Below are 9,872 nucleotides of genomic sequence, written 5' to 3' on the forward strand. Positions count from 1 at the left end.
ATGTTGTACAGGTCTTCAGAGCTCTTTTCTATATGCTAAAATGGATGCTATCTGATTCATGAATCATTGAATACAGCAAATAAGATCTTTAAAATGCAATCTGTGGAATTTTGTTTTCTAACAATTCCAAGAACCAGTGTTCCAGGAAGCATGGAAGCAGCAAGGCCTTTTGTGAAGTCACATGGCATCGCTTCTATAGTCTCAGTTGTCAGACACAAGCAGCCACAACCCTGCCCAGATTCAAGGGGCGATGACATAGAGCTCCACTTTTCCACGGATGGAGTGTCAACGAATTTGCAGCCATGTTTTCAAACTGCCTCCATAAGGTATGATTCAGCTAAGAGGGGAGTAGTTGGGAAAGTGTTCTGGGTGAGAATAAAAGTTTAAGCAGGGGTGGGGAAGGGCAAGTACAATTCGGAACCATAAAGAGACCCAGAATGGGAGTCTGACCAGGAGAAATGTTGAAGACGGAAATAAAGGAAAGGGCTTGGGCTGGCGTGAGTTTGAATAGCTGGTTAAGGAGTCTAGTCTTTGTTCTGGTGACAAGTGTTCTTTAAACTGTTTTGCTTACATGTCCCTGAAAGAATTTTGAAAAATGCATTTTTAGGTTGGCATCCATTTTCTCCCCCATAATTTAAAAGCAATTGCAAAGGTCAGCAGCTCTCTCTATGTGGTCATTTAGGCTAAGGGAGGCTTTTCACTGTCTTCTTTCCATAACCTCCAAGGTCAGTATCAGTATCTTCCTCGCAGTCTGTTATAGGCCAAGAATGGAATTGGTGTGTATCACTGCTGCTCACTTTCCATTGGCCAGACCTCAGGTACATGGTTACTCCTGACTGTAGCGGAAGCCAGGAAGAAGAGAGCAACACAGATTTTGTGGAAGAGCTAGCACTCCTTGCTACAGAACATATGCAGAGCATTGGGCACATTTGCTGACATACAATAAGCACTCAACATAGTAGCTACTGCTTTTGTTACAATATCACCATTCTTATTATTACACCATTTACAGGCTGCGTTTGATGCACAGATGGGTTTGCACTCCCTTTGCTGGAGCTTGCAGGCCCCCAAGGTAGAGGCACTTTAGGCAAAGGAGACCCCAGAGCCCTGGAGCCCAATTAGTAGCTAATTAACCTCAGCCAGCAACGCTGCAGCACCAGTCAGTGGGAAGAACTGGGAACCTGTGTTGTAACTGTTTAACCCCAGGTTCCCACCCAGTTGCATGTCTAGTTCCTGCCTGCCTACAACAATGGATTTCCTACGAAACACTTATACCACTCCTTCCTGCTTTACACCCAACTTCTATTCCCTTGTAAGTCCTAGGATGACCTCTGTAATGGCCCAAAGAAAACCAGAGACTTGTCCAAGGCTGAGGGGCAAGTTTTTGCCCATAGCTACTATTCTAAGTGACTGACCAATAACTGGAAAAGTGGCACTAGTTTTCTTGAGGAATTCTAGGCTTCTGTGCCTCCTGCATGTGATATGGGTGGAATGACATGGATTTCAAAGACCCAATCAAACATTACAAGTCTGCTTTTCCCTGCCTTTAATACCTGCTAATCTGGGCCCCAAAGTGTTAGAAGTATGAACTCTTCCCCTAGAGACCCCTAGTAATCATGCGACTTGTTTCAGTACTATGATGTTTAATACTGCAGTACTACAGGGAATTGGTGTTTGATTTTGCCCAGAAGGACACTAGGAAAAATGTAAACATGGTCTTATTTGCTTCCCCTAACTACCAAGGTGGCCACGTGTAATCAATTTGCTCAATCAATTTACAGCCATTCTAGAAAATGGGGGCATCCCCTCTCCCAGGCTTAACTCATTCATCCAAAATGGTCCTCACTTACATCTCCATGTCGATTTGTCTTGCAAAGCGTCCTCTCAGTGGTGTGTAGTTGATGTAGTGGAGAAATAATTTCACATTTTCCAAATCAAATAGGAGAAGCAGGTCAGCGTGAGAAAATGAAGGACCCCTTCCTGGGCAGTGTAGGTACAGGGTGCAAAATGGTGACTTCCAGATGTGACCTTGCAAGGATGGTGTCGGTGCTCGCCCACAGGCAGGCTCAGCTGCGTGGCATCCTGCCCCGTGAATGAGTCAGCATGCAAGTAGTTAAGTTGGCGAGCTTTTGGCTTCCTTGGTTAGAGCATTCAGCCTCCACAAGCTAACCTGCAGCACTGCTCTTCTGAGCAGGGGCTGAGGATACAGAAGCATTGGGGACACTGCTTTGCAGGAGGAATGACATGCGGTTTTGAATAAGCAGCTACTGCGGCAGGTCTGGGTACGTACGTAGCTTTGCTTTGATTGATAGTGTTTTGTTTTCTCCAGAGAGAACAAAGCCATGGTCGTTCATGTTTGCAAACAGGATCCCGTAGACATTGAGAAGACATTGAGAAGAATTACAAAAATAAGTAATATATGGACAGAGGGGGTTGGGGAATAGATTCTTCACACTCACTTATGTTTCTGATTGCAACAGCACATTTTCTTTCATTCTATCTGAATTGCAATGCTGTGTGGTCGGGTCATTTGAATGTCATCATTACAGTGGAATTCAAAAGGTATCTTTTGGCTGTTCTTTCTGTAAGTCTTCATCTCTATATTCAGGGACACAGATTTGGTTTGCAGAGTTATTTGATGAATTGGTGAAGTCAAGTGGCAGAAATCCATTTTCCTACTTCATTTTGGAAAGCAAGATTTATTTCCTTAGGCTTACAGAACAAACTTCTCCAAATTTACCATATGCCTGAGGGAAAGCAGCAGCTTCTTGGATATGGTCTTTTTTTTTCTTTTTTCTTACAACTTGATGGCTTCAGTCTCAGGTATATGCAGCATAACCTGAAATAACCTTAAGAATCTCAGTTCTTTTATTGTCTACTTGACTAGGTCACCTGGGCCTTCCCGTCCCTTGGGAGGCCTTTCTCTATTTTATTGATTTAAAAATATCTGCAATTCAGAGTAGATTACAACTACCCACCTCCAAAGACTTGGATTTGATGGAATTTCCAAGGATATTGGGACTTAAGTCAAGTTTGTCTGGATCTCATTCCACCTCCGTTCTAGCACTGCAGTTACATCCACCAACTAACCGGCACTGATGACTTGTTCCCAGTTCTTATCACCTGCAGGTTTACAATATGGGATTCTATTGGTCAGGCTGAGATCCTACTTAACAAGTTACTGCCTCCTGGCACAGTGATAAAATTTGGTTTTAAATTGTCTTGGAATCATCTAGAATACTTCTTCCCCAGTGCCCATAGCTTCTCTTATGCTCACCCAAATTTCTAACCAGTGGAAGACTCCTTTTGGTAAACAAGTTTCTCTTTGAAAAATGCAAACACTACCTTAAACTTGGTCAGGCTATCGGTCATGAATAGCTTCACAATGTTAATACCTTCATGTTTAATACTTCTTTAAAATCACTCTCCCTGAACTAATGGAGTTTTCCCAGGATGAAGGAAAGGTGGTGAGAATCAGGAATTTGGAGCCTGGGTTCTGAAGGCAGAGGGTTGGCAGAAAAAAGAAACCTGGATGGGCGCTGCAGTAGTGGTTGAGGAGGAGTCCTGAGACAGGGGCAACTGGGATGTAAGAGTAGGTTCTAGAAGGCATTGCACACAGTGTTGCAGGTAAAGGTGCTTAAAGACTTCCAGGGGCACATGGGCATAGTTAGCAACTACGGGAATTAATTTCTAGATCCTCAACTTAAATTTCAATTGCTTTCCAAATTTTTTTTGCACGAGAACTCATCTGAGTTCTGCTTCAGACAAGAGAGAGGCAAACTTCTCTTTCAGCTAGAATCGCACTGTGGGCATACCATCTGACCATGGTCCCGAGATGGATAGAAGTCTCCTGGGCATCATACGAAGAGCTGATCTCAGAACACGTTGCTCCAGAGGGAGAGCCCAGTAAAAGCCAAGTAAACAGAAATGGAACACATCTCATTTCATCTAGGTTTCAAACTCATGCCTTGTCTCTCTGACTACCTTAGAATTACGAATGTGTGAGAAGGTTTTATTTCCAATAAATATATTCTTACACACCCTATCACGAGGACAGGGTGTGTATGAATATATTTATTGGAAATAAAAATGAAGTCATATTTTCTAACAGTAATTCTGTTGGGCTGCCTGATTTGATGAGGAGTTTGTTTTGGCTAATTAGGGTCTGTGGATATTTTCTGTAAATTTAATATACCGATTCTGATGCTCAAGTTTTTGGCCAAAACGTATTTAAAGTATGTGTCCAATGTACAAAAAATTATATAACACAACTTTTGTAAGTATGTAAGCATATAAAAGCTTTAGCTGTCATCTTTAAAAATGGGTAAGGGAGTAGAAAATTCTTTTAGGGGTTTCATGAGCAAAAACTGTAAAGCCCACTGGAATACATTATCCTCGAGGTGACATGAGCCTGTCTGACAGCAAGTGCCTTTGCCCTCAGACGGCTGCAGAGCCTTCTCCTTCTCCTGTGCCCTGCATGCCTCTGCTTTCCCCCACAATTCAGGGTCCTGCAGTGTCCATCGCTCAACCCCCCGTACCACTTCCTCTGTGAACCAGCTGGTTGATTTCTTTGATGTATTTAGTAGTTGCCTAGTGATTTGAAAATAGAGTGTGCAGTGGCGGAGCTTTCCTAAGGCAAGGGTTTTCATAAGGCAAAGTTTTCGTAAGGCAAGGGTTGAAGAAGAGGTTTTTTTTTCCACTGATGTACTCACCAGACACTTTTCTTTTTACACCATTCATTGCTTTATTCATTCAACAAATGCTGACCCATCCATCTCCTGTTGTGCTAGGCGAAATTGTTAGGAAATTGTCTCGGCCTCCATGTGTGGTCACAGTCTGGTGGGGGAGGCTGGCATTGATACTGGTGGTAATAATTAAATGTGACCAGGGCTCTAACTCCAGGCAGAAGCTGGGTTCTGGGCAAATGCACAGCAAGGTGTGATTGATGCAGGAATCAAAGGGTCACGGAGGGCAGAGAGAAGACAGCTTTTGAGCTGAAATGCTGAAGCCTGAGTAAGTGCTCTTAAGAGGAAAGAAGGGAAAAGGCATGTTAGGCAAAGGAAAAATTAGAATGGAAAAGAAGATGGCTAGCTAGGGGAAGAATTATTAGGCTGCTTTCCTGAAGCTCTGTGGTGGGGGGGGGGGGAGGGGATTGAAAGGTGAGTTGGGAAGGTGGGGCGGGCACACATGCTCTTTAGAGACCTTTGTAAAAGGAGGAAAACAGCAGGTTGTCATTCGTGTATAGTTGGGACTCAGCTTTTGTCCCCTGGGAGCCCCCTCTGTTTGATCTTGAAAAGGCCTTTGTTTCTCCAGCACTGGCCTCCCTGCTTTGCAGAGAAAATGTGGTCCTTGTTCTTCTGAGACTCTGTATCCAAGTCCTGCCCTGGTGAAGACAAGCTGGGGAGGGGCTCCCCACGAGGACCCAGTTCCTGGCAGCTGAGGGGCGATGGCTGCCCTGTCTCTTTTCCTCCATCATTGGGCAATTTTTGATCACTTATCATGTGTCAAGGTGATGTGATTGCTGCAGTGGGAATCAAAAGATGTGAATTCAAACCCCGTGTCTGCCACTTATTAGCTCTTCAGACTTCTTTGAGCCTCAGTTTCTTCATTTGTAAAATTGGGCTCCTCTGGGTGGACCTTTGGGATGGTGCTGGTGATACAGAGAGGAATAGGATGGGACTCACGACCAAAACGACTAGTGGAGAGACACACACTCGTGAAATAGTAAGTACCAGAACAGAAGAGTGTGTAAAGTTTACCAGGAAGAAATGGGTTAAGGCATCAGCTCTGGGGGATTGCTGTTCTGCTAGTTAACATCTTTCCAGCACTCTGCAGTTTGCACAGCAATATCACATACTTCTTCTCTGTATCCCTTCCATAATCCTTAAGTAGGTTCCTGGTAGGAGGGTGAGGACAGACATGTCCCCATCTAGTCACCTTTGCCAAAAGAAAGAGTTGAACTGTGAAATGATACCTGGAAACCTTGCCTCTTTGGTTAAAGCCGAGATGTCAGGAGCTGGCTGTGAATGTTCTTCCAAATTGGCAGCTTTCTAAAGCCTTTCTGTCATGAGACCTGTTGGTCTCTTCATTTCCCCCTCTGAGAAGAAAGTGCCTGCTTCTCTGCGAAGAGACAAGGTCAAGTCAACACTAGGTGACAAAAATGGAGAACATACCCAATCTCTAGTGCACGTGCTCTGTTGAGAGAGAGGAAAAGAACCAAACGCATCTGGGCCATCTCTAGGGGCAGGCATCAGAAGTCCTCCTTGCATCAGGGTGGAATGGGTACTCTTGAAAAAATTATACTAGAAAGTGTGAGATGGCCAGTCATCCATTCCCAGCATCAAGACTCCAAAACAGAAGGACAAGAACCACCCCATAATGTCAGACTTTACCTTAAAGAGATGGAACTCTGACACCCAGGCTCCAGGCAGCAAGGGACACTTTTGCTGTGACTCTAATTTGTACTACTCAGCTATCTTCCCATTCAGCATGAGGGAATCTGTCCCACATTTCCTCAAAAAGGTAGGGGTCCAAGAACACTTGTACCCAAGGTTCATGAGGCAAAATTTGCCTCACACCTCACTGAGAATAGCTGCAGCGACAAAAAGACACTTGAAGAGAAAGAAAGAAGGTGGTCAGAGGTTTGTCACCCCCAGATTAATGCAGCTACTGAAGCCACGAGAAGGGAGTGCAGAGAATGTATTGGTGACCATGAAGGAGAATTTTAATGGCTGCTCAGGAGGGTAGCATGAGGTTCTTGGGATTCTGCCAAGAAATGGGGCCCCTACAGGCCTCGGATTCTCCTGGAACTGTTTTCAATATTGTTTTTATTGCTTCCTACATTTCCTGATTGCTCTTCCAGTCTAACCTGGTCTGGGAAGAGCAGCTGGCATTTTAAAAAACAAACAAACCCTCAAAATGTATTTATGAGACAAACAAAGCTGGGTGGACCAGCTGGATATGGTTTCAACAGTCACCTGGGGCATCTAGTCTCAATTCCTTCTCCTCATCGTCTCCTTGGCTCCAGGGAGAGCATGGTCATCTGAGACTATACTTGAGACTGTGGCTTAAGAGGTGGTTTGTTCAGTGACAGTTATGTGTTGAAGGAAGTTCATACTGGCTCATCGGAACCAATTGTGCACGGATCTTCCCAACTTCACTTTCAGTGACTTCCTTTGGTAGCTTGAAATCAGCCACAGTAGGAGTGTTTACACTATAGAGATTGGCACATGTTATACTCTAGGGCCTTTGATATCTGGAGATCCAGTTGTTCAACATCTAGCAGCACACTACTGCCAACACTTGTTGTAGAAAACTCTTTGATAAAGAAATCACGTGCTGGTTTAAGGCATTAGGAGAAAATGTAGGCTTCGGAAGAAATGATTTTGTATTGTTACAGAATGTTACGATAGACCCAGACTCAGGCTGGCTTAGCAGAACAACTCTTGGTTTGCAAATGGGCAGTTTTCTAGCCAGGTCCCCTTTCCAGGGCAGGCTACTGCTTTCCAAAATGCTCAGATCCCTGAACTATGCTGATTTAATGACAGGACCTCATCTTTGTGTTACTATATTAATAAGAGGAAACATTTATAAGTAAATCTTTGGAGCTGCAATGAAAGGGTACTCTAGTCCTTTTCCAACTGATTTACCTTTTGGGGTTCATACAAATAGAAACAAGAATATGGAAGATCATTTTTTGAAGTCCTTCTCCCGAACTTCACATACACGGAGACTTGGGTAACACTGGCGTTTCTCAGTAAATTAACTCTGTGGCTGGCATTATTATGTCTTCTCAGAGTGTGGGAAAGCGTCTGAGAGTTCCCTTTATAGGAGGCATTCATTCAGTCATTACAGGTTCTTGAAGTTCTTTATCTACTTGTACCAAACCAAAGGAAATTAAAAAAAAAAAAAAAACACGTGAGAACTCCTCGTGGAGCGTATTAACCTATAAGAGGAATTATTCGTTAGCACTTGAAAATGTGTCTATACAGAATAAAATAAGGGTAATTGTGAAGCAATCATATTTAAGAATTGAGTGCACTAAACATGTATTTCTCAATTAATCCTTATAATAACCTTAAGAAGCGGATACTATTATTATCCCCATTTTACAGATGAGGAAATTGATGCATAAAGAAGTTAAGTGATTTCTTCCAGTTAGGGCGGTGCTAGAATTTCAACTAAAGAATGTCTTAATCCAGAACCCATACTCTAAGCCACGGTTCTTTACTAAAGACTCAGCTCCTCTCCTCTGAACATGGACTCCCACTTTTGTTGCATGGAAAACAATCTCAAGAGGTTGCAGAACATGGATTTCATAAGTTGATCAAGTCTTTTACACTTTTCATCAAGTCTGAGCTTACGACTCAGAGTGGAAATTGAAAGGTAGAGTGGGAAACGTCAGATTTCACTTTGTGCCGGCCGTCGTGGCCCTGTATGCAATGCAGAAGTCATTACTCCCAATTGTTTCTTATGCAAGCAAAACAAAACAACTCTCTGGCAACCACTTTTACACCTTTCTTCCTCTTCTGGATTTTGCCAAGAATCTTGAACAATGTTATAGTATTTTTAGGCAAAATAAGAAGTTTGTTTCCCTCCCATACATATTCTTTCAATGTTGCTGAATCTTGGAAGAAATGCTATATTCATGAGATTTTTGTTTTGTGTTGTAGTTACACACTTTAGCCTCAGACCTCATCCTAATGCTTTTAGGCCTGGGGTTTATACCCAGAACTCAAACTGAATCCATTTCTTCAAACCGTCACTATCGGTTTGTTTTCCCAAGTTTTCTTTTTTTTTTTGCTCAGTGTCTCCAGAATGCTTTCCCAATCTTAAAAAATTGGAGTGACGTTTGGTTTTCCCCTCCCCTTCACCTCCCAGTTGAGCAAGTATCAAATCCTAGTGACGTACTTCACCCACATTCTTGAATATATTCCCTCTTTCCATTTTCACTGCCACCTCCACACACCACCTTGGTTCTGCTTCCAACCCAAATGGACTCTCACCTCTGAAATGGTTGCCTATCTCGAGCCCCAGGGTGGCCATCAGCTTCCGATTTGTTTTTCAGCTCCACCACCTTCTACACCCGAAGAGCCCTAAGTTGGGAAGAATTTGGGGATATAGCTGGGTTTCTCTAGACAAAGTCCCTTGATGATTAGTGATATCTGCCATGACTACGGCATAAGCAAGAAACATCCGCTTTCAGCCTCTCCCTGCTCCATTTTACCCACTTTTGTCAGACAAATGTTTGCAAAATGTAGCTTAATTTATGTTTTTATCTCACTCAAAAATAGTCAGGGACTCTTTACTGCCTTCACTAAGTTAAAATTCCGCAGCCTGGCATTTGAGAACCTCCAGGGTCTGCCTGTAACTTATCTTCTCAGCTGCATCTTTCTTTGCTCCCTTACCAAAATTTACATTAGTGGATCTCAAACTCAGCGTCACAATGGACGGGTGGGCGAGATAATAATCAGGGACCTGGTGATCTTACGTAATACCACATCCTGTCTTGAGTCAGGCATCATCGGTGTTTGACTGCAGGAGAGCGTCACACATGAACATTGTCTTTCAGGAGGTTAAGGTCAAAAAGGATGGAGAACTGGTACCCTCAGCTTAGCCAAACCACACTGCTTGCTATATTATACAGGTTTTTGGCTTCCTTCCCCTGTACTTTAGCTGAATTTTTACCTCTCTACCTCTACCTACCTAAATGTTTTTGTTCTTCAAAATTCAGCTTGAATGCTACCTCCTTCATGAAGCCTTCCCTAATTTTTTTAAACTAGATATGATATCTCCTTTTTCTGAGCCCCCAGTGTATTTAATTCAGGATGCTTATATTCAACCTTACATTATATTTTCCATTTATTTTGCAC

This window comes from Rhinolophus ferrumequinum, chromosome 16, assembly GCF_004115265.2.
Source record: "Rhinolophus ferrumequinum isolate MPI-CBG mRhiFer1 chromosome 16, mRhiFer1_v1.p, whole genome shotgun sequence".
In the NCBI taxonomy this organism is placed as follows: Eukaryota; Metazoa; Chordata; class Mammalia; order Chiroptera; family Rhinolophidae; genus Rhinolophus; species Rhinolophus ferrumequinum.